This window comes from Dermacentor albipictus, chromosome 4 (genome assembly GCF_038994185.2).
Source record: "Dermacentor albipictus isolate Rhodes 1998 colony chromosome 4, USDA_Dalb.pri_finalv2, whole genome shotgun sequence".
Lineage (NCBI taxonomy): Eukaryota > Metazoa > Arthropoda > Arachnida > Ixodida > Ixodidae > Dermacentor > Dermacentor albipictus.
Window position 1 is genome coordinate 169,471,613 of NC_091824.1, and position 13,614 is coordinate 169,485,226.

Here is a 13,614-nt window from a genome sequence, read left to right on the forward strand (position 1 = left end):
TTTTCACGCACTAGTGAAATCAACTGGTGAAGCATAAGAAGGGGGGGGGGGGGAGGAACATGTCTCCTGCAAGTGATAAGGAGTGATGAAGATAAATAAATAAATGGACAATGGCACGTGGCGCATTATGCGTGAACGATTAAATTACAACAGGTATTACGAAATTGGTAAACAAACGTTAGTGTCCTGTATGCACATGCATAGTTAGATCCCTGCCTCAGACGACGAGAAAATTTATTAGCGTAAGATAACTCGCGCGTCATTATCGAGCGATGGATACCGGCTCGCGCAACAAGACAGGAAAACGTATTGGCCGGCACTAAGAATATAAAATGCAATCTACAAAAAATAGAGATGGACATGTACTTCATTAAGAATTACCTCAAACTAAAGAGTATATATATATATATATACTCTTTAGAGTAAAGTATATATATATATATATATATATATATATATATATATATATATATATATATATATATATATATATATGTCCTAGGCACTGGAAATATAAAGATTGAAAGACCAGACGTACTTGTTTTCTCTGCAGTCTGGGTATGTTATTCTGGTCCCCTCTACCAGGACCCGTACAACGTTCCGCAATTACTACGAATAAATCAGCACGCTATAACTAGCTCAGAAAGAACCACTATTATTTTTCCTCCTAATTTCTAGAACAACAAAAAAAAACATAAAACAAATTTTGTCGTGGTATGCTTTCACGAATGCATATACAAGTGCTTTGAGACCACGGAATTCTCGGATAGTGAATTACCATTACAGAAACCCGCGATCCAATGACAGCCGTTTGGAATCCAAAGGAAGTCAAAGTTTATTTCCAACATTCAGTGGAAAAATTTTCCTTATTCTGAGGTCTGTTTAGGCGGAAATATGTCGCAAACATCTCGAGAGTGCCTAAAGACCCGTACATTCATCGCATAGGATAACTTCACGACACCTTTACGCGGATACGAGATAACAGAGTGACACGGTTGCAGACGCGCGAATGGTGAATAAAATAGCAGAGGTAAACCAACAAACAAAATGCGCGCAATAGACAGAGTGAAGCGCAAAGTATGCATAAACTCGGTTTTATACAGTGCCACTCATGTGACAAGATAAAAAGACAATCGATTCAATTACAAGAAAACAATAATGCCACCAATAATGCCATCGGCGCCAATGCAGCGTGATGTATACATATTACGTGCCCTTAATCATGCTATGCTGAATTCTACCGGCAATTCACCGAAACTGCTTGCACTCGAAGGAAAGCCACTGCATAGATCCAAAGAAGGCTGTCATACCCCTTGAGAATTGGCTTCACAAGAGGACAGGGCGAAAGCAAACCCGACGGCGCGGGCCGAGATCGGGCCGCGGCGCACAGCCGACGGCCCGCTCCGACCAACGAGCGTCGCCGCCCATGCGCGCGCAGTGCCCGGCCGCCATGCCACGGGTGCGCGACGACGCGGGTTGAGCAGTTCGCGCTCTCGCTCGGTTGCGAGCTGTCAAGTGGGAGTCGCCCAGGGAGCAAGATACAATCTAAAACGCGGACGTGGCCGGCTATGTCACCGCGTCGACGACGATCGATGTCGACTTGAACCGAACGTCATAAGAGAACGGTCAGGATGTGTTGTTTTATCAACATACTTTCCCTTCTGTCTTTCTCTCCCTATGCTCCTTACAATCTGACTGCTTCTCAATTTCTTTTTCTCACTTTCGTCACAAATTTCACAAGTTTAATTTAAGGCTACTTTAAGTTTACATTCCTCGTGCCGCCCGATTCTTGGCTAATAATCCACCCCAAAGGCGGGCGCGCTAATGAAATAATAATAATAATAATAATAATAATAATAATAATAATAATAATAATAATAATACCAGGTCTATACGGTCATATAGCGATATAGCATTCCCTATACGGTATAACAGTATTCTTCTGAACTGCAGGTGCCCCAGCTAGTGCGCATCGCGAGACGTGCCGTCTGCAGACTGCGTGCGGGTGCACTGCAGAAAGTATCGCCTCCCAAAAGCCCCAACAGTCGAGAGCTGTGACTTTTCACTTTTCCAAGCTCTGCTGTGCGGCGCCTAAGCCCCCCTGTGAGCGGAGGTGGCAAAAGTGGGCGCCCGCAGACGCGTCTCGAAACTGCTCACGAAGAGCGCCGACAAAGCTTACGGGGTGCTCACAATTAGTACTCGAGCATTCATCACATCCCAGAGAGCTTTAATGATATGCTAACATTACAACTCAGTATACTGGAATGCGAAACGCGTAATCTGAACTTTTTTTTTCTCTTACTTTTGAGAAATCCCGATAGATTCAAGAAATTTGAATTTAATCTGGATGTTTATGTGTTGTACATGACATCCTAATTGCCGGTCACATATTGTTCAATAACATGGTCGAGGTTAACGTCCCTATAGGACGGTAATTCTACGTTCCCTTTAGGTGTGGCTCATACTGCGCTTGTAGCGCGCGGCTTTTTTCGTCACTGAAAAGAAGGGCTGTACTCGAGCCACTCCATAGATAGCGGCGCTGTCCGGAAGGAAGCGAACGGGAAGTCAACTGATTTCAGCGCACAGTGTGATCCAAGCTGATTCAAAGGCGAATGCGAGGAGGCGTCCACAAACGTCAGTAACACCACAAAAGCCACGAAAGCTCGTTATCGCCAATAAAGAAAGAAAAAGACAAAGAAGATGAAAGAAAGAAAGAAACGCGACATTGTCCTTAAATTTTCTCTAACAGCAAAACGGCCAATGAGCATGTCGCACAAATGTTTGCACACATGTGTGGTGTATACGAGGCAAAGTCTATGGGGAAGATATTAAGAATGGCCGGGAAACACGAGGCTCTCATTTCGCTTTTGCGTCGTCTCCGTGATATCATATTTCGCGTAGTGAAAACCCAACCGGAACCATTTGGGGTTCGCTGGCCATGGACAATGTACGCGCACGGAATTCCAAGGCAGGACGCGATGCGGGAAGGGAAGAGCTGAAAGAGAAAGGCGCTTCTGCTGAACGAAGAGGTGAGAGAGAATTCGTCCTCTCGCAACAGGAAACATTCTTCTTGGCCGCGCGACACGCGAGAACTTTGCATCGGTTCTTATGCATGCAGCCAAGCGCACGCACCGAATGCTAAAAGGGGAAGGCAAAACGCGAAGGAATCTAAAAAAAGAAGCAAGAGTGAGTACGAGTGAAAGAAACGAAAAGACAGGCAAGCAAGGCTTTGCACTTTGGGTGGACAGCTCCCGTTTCGAGCGCGCTATGCACAGGAGACTAGTTTGCAAACGGCGCGAGCTAGGGAACCGGACGCCACTGCGCGCGTTACACAGGAAAGAGCACAGAACGAGAGAAAAAAATAAAAGGCTAGAAATAAAAACAAAGTTACGATGCGAAAGAAAGAGCACGAAAATGAAAGACGAGCGGTATGCATTTGGTGGCGGGGGAAGGTGACTCGAAGTTAGTATCAAGGGAGGTCATGAGTACTGAAAAGAAAACAAGTATTCTAATTGTCGTTCTTTACGCTAGGGGCAAAGAATACAGATAAGAAAGTTATAACGAAGGCTAAAAGAAAAATAAACGATGAGAAAGCAGGAAGCTCAGATTTTGCACAATAGCACCAAGCTATAGCACACACCACAAAGGTCAAGCACGCTTTTCTTGTACGAAACATGAACTAAAGAGGAAAGGAACACGGCTTGAGAGGCTATTGTTTATGTACGGCTATATACGCTGCTGCCAGACCAAGTGGAGAAAGTCGGAGAGAGAGAAAAGGGTCATCGACGCGTGGCGAGCTGAGTTTATTGGAGATCGCGTCTCTGGTAGGCCACGGTGAGAGAAGGTGGCAGGGGAGTGCTGCAAAACTATCCCTTTACCGCGACCCCGGGTCCCGAGCGCGAGCCGCAGGGGCGCCTGGCCATCAAGCGCACCGGTGGTTCAGCGGCGAAATGGGAGTCTCGTTGCACTCTCGGTATACGAGACGTGTACCACACGGCGCGCCATGGAGGCTCAGGGCGTACTAAATCGCACCAAAGCGGGAAGAAATGGGGTTCGCGACAAAACCAAAGAAAGAAAGAAAAAACTGTGAATGAACGCAAGGCGAAGAAAGAGACTGTGTGTAGTGGACGAAAAATGAAATCGGCCAAAACGTAAGCGAAGTCACGCAAGTATATAAAAAAAGAAGAAATATGCGACCTTGTAGACTTCAAACGACAGTGAAGAAGCGAACAAGCATAGGGCCGTATTCGCTCACGGAGAGAAATGAGAAAAAGCTGGCTGGCAGCTACCGCGAGAACTCTCTGTACCGAAGATACGAATGATACACTACACAAGACTCTTCTTATTGCGACAGCAATTACATGGGCACTCCAAGCGCATTTCTGCCGTCGTGGTCGCCATCATCGTCGCCGCGATACTCCATGCAAAGTGCAAGGGCGATGACATCGTCCCCGTTCGTCGTATATCGCATGCACGAGTGAAAGCGTGCGAGCATGAGCCGACGATGGCGGCTCAATCTCGTGCGCGCAAGGCAGGAAAGCGCGCCATATTCCGTTGCGCGCAGGACACTGTGGAGAGGAGACGTAGGGGAGCGGGCGTTCTAGTCCGCCGGCTGCTGCGTACATGGCGCGGCCGCACGGACCCCGTCTCGAAAGCAGAGCGTCCGAGTAAGCGCACCGATGGCCGATAGCTTCGCGTGCGCTGTGTTCTCGCCGTTTAGTTCGCGCGGAGTCGAGAGGCAACACGAAGATCAATTCGCTCGCTCCTGCGCCTCACTCCAGCGTCATGAAAGCGAGTTTCCGTGGTCATCGAGTTAGATGTCTTCATGTTTGCTTGTGCGGATAGTGAAAACATGCTCGTTAATTTAGTTAGTAAGCTAATGTTTACAAGCTCATACGGCCGATAAAGCTACCATGCTTGCTTCGTATAGCTGTCTACTAATTTGCTATAGCAACCGATGCTTCGCTTTTCGGGCAAAACTGCGACTTTTAACATAGTATTGACAAATAACATACGTGAACACAACGAAAAAGCAGGCTCCCTGCAATACAGTCGCCATTCGCGAAATTACAACTGCTTTAATTTGCATGCAGCAGAAGAAAAGGAAAAAACTACGTGTAGCGAAATGCAAGCAAACAAACTGCCGCTCGAACACAGGCTACGCGGGGTGCCTTGCCAATTTTATCTGCATCTAATTAACGATGTTCAGGCGATCGCGAACCACAACTGAATATAAAAAGTCAACGCTTCCGTCGAGTGAAATCGCGATACTATGACACAGCTGAATCCGATTAGGGATTTCGATACTCCAAACGACTGACCCCAAGCAGAAAGGCATTCGCATTGAATGTACGCGCTTTAGGCTCCTGGCAGGCAGCGAAACGGAATTGTATGACGACGCACAAATCTACGCGTTGTGCTATATATCTGGACCTGACGTGTTCCAGATCCCCGTAACCCTGGAAAGAGTTCGTCCGTGTCCTCACCCCATCCCACATGGAGTGCCGCTGCAGCAACATGACTCAGCAGGCCCGTGTCATGGGTATATCTATATTTCGTAAACCTAACTGGCCATTATATGCATGACTTACGTTGCCACGCTGCACCACAATTCCCTTTTACGCGCTAATGTTGTTATTCAGAGTTGTTGGCGATCTAAAAGAGCAGCAGTAAACATAACGTATTGGAAAGAAAAACACAGCGTGCCTAGTCGCTTCTCTGTTTTTGTCTCGTTTATTTTTCCCTGCCTGCCGGCATCAAACATTCCCCTCCCCGCCTACAGAGAAGAAAATCTCGGCGACGCCTCTTGTTGGGTGGACACAGACATAGGCGAACTCTCAGAAATGGCGTCCTCGCCTTGTAACACAAATGAACAATTATTAGACATGTAGAAGCAGAGGTAAGCAGGAAAGGGTTCTTACATAATCTTCTTGCTAGAGCGCCTTCAGGGCTGACTTGTCTGACTTCCCTTTAATAAATGCTCTCTCTTTATCTTTACCACCTTCTTCTGTTGCATTTCCAGTTTCCCTTTGTTCGGTCATCATGATAATTATTTTCAGCACCATATTTCTTGCTTCCATTAGTTCATGAACAAATGCGCTATAGACAAATAAAAATGCAATATACAAATGCACCATACAAGCGGCAGATCCATACCACAGCGCACGCAGACGTCTAAAAAACCAGCCAATCCGTTATTTCTGCTGAACGCAGGTTGAACCAGCCGAACTTATCATTCTTTTTTTCTTTTTGCTTTTTATGAATACGTGGGAGCATGCGCTCTTTGGTATCCCTAGTGCAGTGTGTTTTTAATCTTTTTTCTGTGTTACATGACGCCCACCTAAGGATTTTGTTCACAGCTCGAGCAGTTGCTGCAGATGGTTCTGCTCGCTAATGCTCAACGAGACGATTAGCTTGATGTCCGTGGAGACCATCCGATACTTGCGATAGTCTCTAAAAGCTTCTCATCTCTGCGACAACTATAAACGCTGGAGACTGGCTAAAGATCATAATCATCATCATCATCATCATCATCATCATCATCTTTTATGTCCACTGCAGGAGGAAGGCCTCTCCCTGCCATTTCCAATTACTCCTGTCCTGCGCCAACTGATTCCACCTAGCGCCCGCAAATTTCCTAATTTCATCGCCCCACCTAGTTTTCTGCCGTTCTCGACTGCGCTTCCCTTCTCTTAGCACCCATTCTGTAACCCTAACGGTCCACTGGTTATCTAACCTGCCCCTTACATGACCTGCCCAGCTCCTCTGTTTTTATCTTTATGTCAATTAGAATATCGGCTGTACCCGTTTGCTCTCTGATCCAAACCGCTCGCTTTTTGTCTCTTAACGTTATGCCTAGAAATCTTCCTTCCATCGCTCTCTGCGCGGTCCTTAACTTATTCTCAAGCTTTTTTTTCAGTCTCCATGTTTCCGCCCCATATTTCGGCACCGGTAAAATGCACTGATTGTACACCTTCCTTTTCAATGATAATGGTAAGCCTCCAGTCAGGAGCTGACAATGTCTACCGTATGCGCTCCAGCCTATTTTTATTCTTCTGTGAATTTCCGTCTCATAATCAGGGTCCCCGGTGAGTAATTGACCAAAGTAAACTTACTCCTTCACAGACTATAGAGGCTGACTGGCGATCCTGAACTGTTGTTCCTTTGCCTGGCTATAGATCATTATCTTTGTCTTCTGCATATTAATATTCAACCCCACACTTCAACCCCCTCTGTTAAAGTCCTCAATCATTTGTTGTAATTCGTCTGCAGTGATGCTGAATAGAACAATGTCATCTGCAAACCGAAGGTTGCTGATATGTGCACCGTCATAAAGGAAACTACATAAAAATACATATAAGCACGTCCAAAAACAGTGCAGTGAAGTCTACCTATATAGTATTGCACACCACCTGTCAGCAACCTGCGCAAGTTATAGGCCGAAACTACAGCTCTGCATTCAATACTTTTGGACGCGTCGTTACGTAAAATAACGGTTTCTCCACTGAGCCATCGAATGTGGAAGCTATGAAGTTCTCGCTTTCTGAAAAGCTTAGAAATATTAGTATTTCATTTGTCCCTCGTCATACTTAAGCTCATCGGCAAATATTACGTACAGTACATTACAGTACAGTACAATGCAGCACAGTATTCCTTGATCCTACTTTAAAAGAAATTCCTCAATTCTCTTGGCAAAATATTCGACACGATGATACGCAAAACAACGCGTACAGCCACGGTCATTGCGATGCAAAAAAGGCCTACAAAGAGTATGTTCTCTATTGTGCCGCCCCCCCCCCCCCATCAACAACTAAGCCGAATTTATAATTTAGTCAGGAGGGTAAATAATTTGCCTGTCTTGCCGTTGAAGAAGCCTTAGTAGGCGTTAACGGATTAATTCATCAGATACCCCGTCTTTCGAGAGACGACTACAGGACACGTAAAGACAACGTAGTTGAGCAGGGGTCTTGGCAGTTGTACATCTTGGCTTCCAGCGCAAAAAAAAAAGGCGAAAGCATAGACAACGCAGTTTGTCGCAAGAAAATGGAACGAGTTCGCATATGCCACCTAACTGCAAGCACTGCGCATGCGGGCCAATTTTCTCAAACAGCAAAATTCTTGGAAGAAGCCGTGACGTAATCACCCGTGAGCTGAGGGAAGCAAAGGAAGGAAGGACGAAGTGTGCATCAACGTGGCATCGGTAACGCTTTCTTCCGAAGCGAGCGGTTAATTCTTCAGCGAAAAACGATAACGCGACTTGAGAGGCGCCTTCTGACTGTGCGCACCTTGCTCGCGAATAGGCTTTCTGCGTTCTTCTCTTGTATGTTGCGTGCGAGCGGCCTGCTACGTGCTAGTGCATGTTCTGATGGACCTTAATAAAGTTTTTCCATCCATCCATGCATCCATCCATCCATCCATCCATCTCGCTTTCATTGCCTTCGCACGTGATACCCTCCAGCCCTTCTTACAGGGACGCTGAACAAAAAAAAAAAAACACTAAGTTCTACAGACTGATAACTTATCCCTCGCAAAAAAAAAAAAAAACTTTTTTTTGTAATTTGACAATAGTATGATTAATCTTTGGCTCGTTTAGAACGTAATGTAATGAATTCATATCAATAAACAATTAAAATACACGACGTCACGGCAAGCGAGCGCGGCGCTTCACCAACAATCATTCGTCCTTTTGTGGCTTGCCTCAAGGTACGAGTGACTTTTGGGGTATTGTAGAAAAGGTAATTTACCTAATGCATGTGAAATCTGTTTTGCCCTTAAATGTCCCTTTAAAATTCGCCTCCTTGATTCCGAAATAAAGCAGCGAATCGTTTTGTCATCGTCCGCGTTTTCGTGTGTTTCACGCTGAAAGGAAAGCATCGGGAAAATTAGCTGTGGTTGAACTTGAAATGCAGAAAATAATAAAGGAAAGGAAAAATGAATGTTGAGTGAATGAACTAACTAGCCCAACAAAGCGTACCACTACCGTACAATGGCTTACCAGTCCTGTATGGCCGCATGGCGCGCAGCCGCAGGCGGAGCTTGCGCACAAGCGATATAAGACTCGGCATAGAACGACAGCCGCGGCCGCTGTCGTTCTTTTCCTTTTCCGCGTGCCCTTTTCTCTCTCGCGTTGTCTTCCTCCTCCGGGTTGCGCGTTAAGTCGCAAACACGTGGCCATCATGGCCGGCGTGCGCCGCAATCTTTCCTGTTCCCGCGTGCAGTGCGCCGGGCGGGACACGCTGGGCGCCGGCGGAGCTGTCCCGCGGCGCACGACGAAGGACTGACGAGAACGCGCTCAGCGGGCACATAGGGGAAGTTACTTGTGCTTAATAAATGAAATAAAGAAACGATAAATTCATGGAAATTAAAGTGGATTAAGAAACAACTTGCCGCAGGTGGGAACCGAACCCACAACCTTCGCATTTCGCGTGCGATGCTCTACCAACTGAGCTACCGCGGCGCTGTTTCCCCATCCACTTTCTTGGGCATTTATGTGTCCTAGTAGAACCCTGGGAGAGAATGAAAAAAGGGTGAATGAAAAAAATGAATATATATATATATATATATATATATATATATATATATATATATATATATATATATATATATATATATATATTCATTTTTTTCCTTTTCTTTATTATTTCCGACTTGTCAAGTTCCACTACAGCTAATTTCCACGATGCTTTCCTTGACTTCACTGTCTGTTGGCTTTTATGTGGTCGTGATAAACAAAATCGAGTTCCTCGTCTTCGCTTTCCCTTCTTTTCTCGTTCACACACACGTGCGCGCGCGCGTGCAATCTTTTTTTCTACTTTGACACTCTGAATGTTAGCGCATTAAAAATAGTCAGGTGCCAGCTAAAATAACGCCGTCTGACGGTGTTATGCCCAGTCCGGCAATGCGCGCTTCGACCTGGAATGTTTTGTGGCTTGAATGTATACAGACGGCTATATAGAGAGAGACTTTAAAAGAGATAAGCACCCGCAGTTACTGAAACAAGAATCGAATATGGGCCCCAGAGGAGCGACGCCAAGCTCTCGTGCCGCCGACTTCGGAGACCAAGCGTTGCACAAGCGTAAGCCCGTTGCCGCTTGCCTCTTTCCACCGCATTCGACGTCACTAAAACTGAGCAGCATTTGGGCAGTCAGATAGCTCGCACCAGCTAATAAGGAGGCTAATTCACAATGTTATTCACGCAAGGGCTAACTTGGAGGGATATTTCATCGTATATCACGGAGGCAATATGAGTTGTGTTTTGTGCGCTGAACTTTGTAGACATTAAATATCTCTGGCGATTAGTCATCCCACAGACGCCGCGGCCAGTCACGTCAGCTGTTAAGTGTCAACAATTCAGATAAATTGAGATCATAATCATAAAGACTACCTCACCGACATATCTAATCGTTTTCTTTTTATGCGCAATCTACGAATGCATAGACATCGGTTGATGAATGTACAAACCCACGAGTTTACATAGACAATATGTCTATAGAAAGGCTGTGGTCACTATATAAATGTGCATGCGCTGCGCACTGGTAAATGCATTCCTATAAGGGCTGCAGAACTGTTTCCACAAAGTGGTTACGCGTAAGAACTGGCGGGCTCCATGGTTCTGCTGGGTAATCAAAAACCGTCCGCTCACCGCAGTGCCAATTCGGCGCCTATAACCTGCTAACGCGGGGTACGCGCGGCTTCTGCAACGTTGCACGTATTTAGTGAGTCCGAGTAAGCATGCACACATGGTCTGCTATCTCCTGCGGACCACGTCTCAGGCGTGCCCGCCCGGATTCTATTTTGGTTAATCCCCCCCGGCTACATTTATTTTCACCCATTCCTTCTGTCTCTGTGCACACATGAGTTTCCAGTAAAGAGGCAGCTGGAAGGCTTGTTTCCGAATACAAGCCGGCTGGAGGATAACGCTGCGCGCCATAACGCTTTGGTCTCGGTGCGCTGCGCATGCGTGCACAAGGGAAAGGTTTTCAATGCGTCGGTTCAGAAATAGTTCGGCGCCGCCTAAGCGTACGGCTGCAGCAGGAAGCCCCCTCTTGTTTAAGAAAAAAGAAGTAAAAAACAGACAGACAGGGCAAAATAAACGGTCTACAAAGCGGGAAAGACAAGCGCATGAGGCCTTCTGCATGGCCCGCTTGAAGCCTGATGGCGCCTTGGGCCGGACTAATTGGGGCAGCAACGGTTAGGACTAAACAACGTCGCTTGCGAGGCGGCTTCGTGAAGGCTTCCTTTGGACGTCGGCGAGAGCAGCTGCATACGGTTTTGGCGCACTTCTTTGCTGTCGATTTTACTTTACGCAGGAGCTTTCCATGCAAATATTTCTTGGTGGCTTCTACGTTGTTTATAGCTAGGCTGCTGCCGAAGAAAGGGCTATTTAGTCATTAAGGGAGGGAAGGGAGCGTGTCCAAAGCCGAAGGAATCAGTACTCAGGAGTCGATTCTCAAGATATACAGCCAAAAAATGGACATCTTTTTGTTCCATATATGCGTATATATTTTAGAAATGCTTGTGCGAATTACCTTGACAGCGTGTGAAAAAAAGCGGCGATAATAAGATTACGTTGCAAGAACATTCGTGCCAGATGATGCGCAGATAATATTAACACTACAAGTACCATGCCTCGGCACTGTACAGTTCAACGGTAACAAGCACACGCTATACTCACATTCTTTGTTGAAAGGACACTAAACGTAACGATCAAGTTTAGCGAGAGTTACATTGTGTTTCTAAATACCCGTCGAAGTTTGTTTTCCACCGCGCAATGAATTGGTCACTGTGATATTCTTATGCAGGAAGATCGCCCGGGAAAACGAGTGGAAATACAACATCCACTCCGCATGTTGGCGCAGCACAGAAATCATGCGTTTCGACGGCAATCTCGAAGTCAATGCTCAGTTTGGCACTACCACTCCTGTGAGTAAGAAGGCAACGCACACAGGCAATAAACAAAACGGCGTTATGACGTAGAAAACTATGCTGTAAGAAAACCCACAGAAGTAGCCTAACTCTGTCGGTCTTTATGTTAAGCTGGAATATAATGGCATTTCTTATATTCTCTGATTGACTACTGCTCGTCACTTGCCAAAGGACAATACGATTTCATAATTATCGGGAGCCGGTTGCATATTTTCATTGTGGTTGCACCGAACCTGTTCTCAGCTATCGTCACTTAATCGCTCGCGAAGGCTTTGTTTTCGGTAAAACTGACACTTCCGAAATTCTGGGACGCCAATCTATAAGCCCGACTTCGTGCCTCCCTGTGGCACTTCTTCGACGCATCCGCCGCACATTATGCAGCGCGCCTAACAACTGCGAATCCTGGACAAAGCTAAGCAGGTCGCTGACCTGCGGTGTGGTTCAGTTCCTCTATACGCCATATAGCCGGGGTGAAGGCTGATTGCTGCATTCCGTGTGGAAGGCACTGCCGCTTGGTGTATGCAAATGTGCTAGCTTGCGAAAACTCACGCCTCCTCGCGTGCACACACGTGCAGTAACCGCGGGAAGTACTTACACCTCCTCGCCCTTCTCTCTCTTCTCGTTAAACAGCGTTCGGGAAGGCACGCACAGTAAATAAGAGCTATCGATGGGACGCAAATTTTCGGATGTGCCCCGAGCAATATGCAGTCTGGCTGCCTCAGCAAAATAATTCCGAGTTCTTTTTGCTGATACTCTCTCAGAAAGGAGCTGTGAGAAGACAGTTAAATTTTTAGCTCATTATATAGCTCACAGTTAAATTACTTTAGCTCATTATATCTCATTTAGACCAATATACTTTCCAAGCAGAAACTTGGAGGTTAACAAATAAGCTAGAGAACAAGTAAAGAATATATCGCAACGAGCGATGAAATAAAAACCGTTAGGCGCGACGTTAAGAGGCGGGAAGGGAGCGGTGTAGATCAGAGAGCAAACGGGGATAGCCATTATTCTAATTGACCTTAAAATGGAGCTGGGCAGGCCATGTAATGCGTCGGGCAGTTAACCGGTGGACCATTCGAGTTACAGAATGGGTGCCAAGAGAAGGGAAGCGCAGTAGAGGACGGCAGAAAACTAAGTGGGCTGATGACATTAAGAAACTTGCAGTTGCAAGTTGGAATCGGCTGGCGCAGGACAAAGATAATTGGAAATCACAGGGAGAGGCATTCGTCCTGCAGTGGATATAAAATAGACTGATGATGATGATGATCATGATAATGAGTACTTTATTAAAGTAACATTACTTAGCGCACAGTAGAGAAGGGGGTCTAAGGGGCGGTCAGTGGCACTCTGGGAAGCCAGGTCGAGTTCCCCAAGGCCAGAGAGTTTGGAAACCCTGGTGCTCGATCATGGCACACATGCCCATGCTAAGACTGTAGCTTTCGCAAATTAACTGTCTTGATTGTACAGGTTTTCGACAGAGAGAGAGAGAGAGAGAGAGAGAGACGGGCTAAGTGGTTTGACTAGTCTCCCCAAAGACACTTATGTCAATGCCGTTAGACTCGTCCGTTAATCTCCCTATTCACCTTTTATTACCGCTTCTTTTCTTCCCTGCAGTGTGTCCATTACTCGCTTATAATTCTTGCTGAGCATGTCATGGCGTCACGAATATGATTTCGCGACCAGGAAACA

The 13,614-nt window shown here is 46.2% G+C and overlaps 1 protein-coding gene and 1 non-coding gene across 10 annotated transcripts in view; both read right to left on the bottom strand.

Moving 5' to 3' along the window:
- Positions 1-13,614, bottom strand: part of LOC135910098 (C2 domain-containing protein 2) — a 223,123-nt gene that overhangs the window by 173,321 nt on the left and 36,188 nt on the right. The window lies entirely within an intron of this gene.
- Positions 9,385-9,457, bottom strand: TRNAS-CGA (transfer RNA serine (anticodon CGA)). Its single transcript has one exon. It is a non-coding gene; the product is annotated as a tRNA-Ser (tRNA).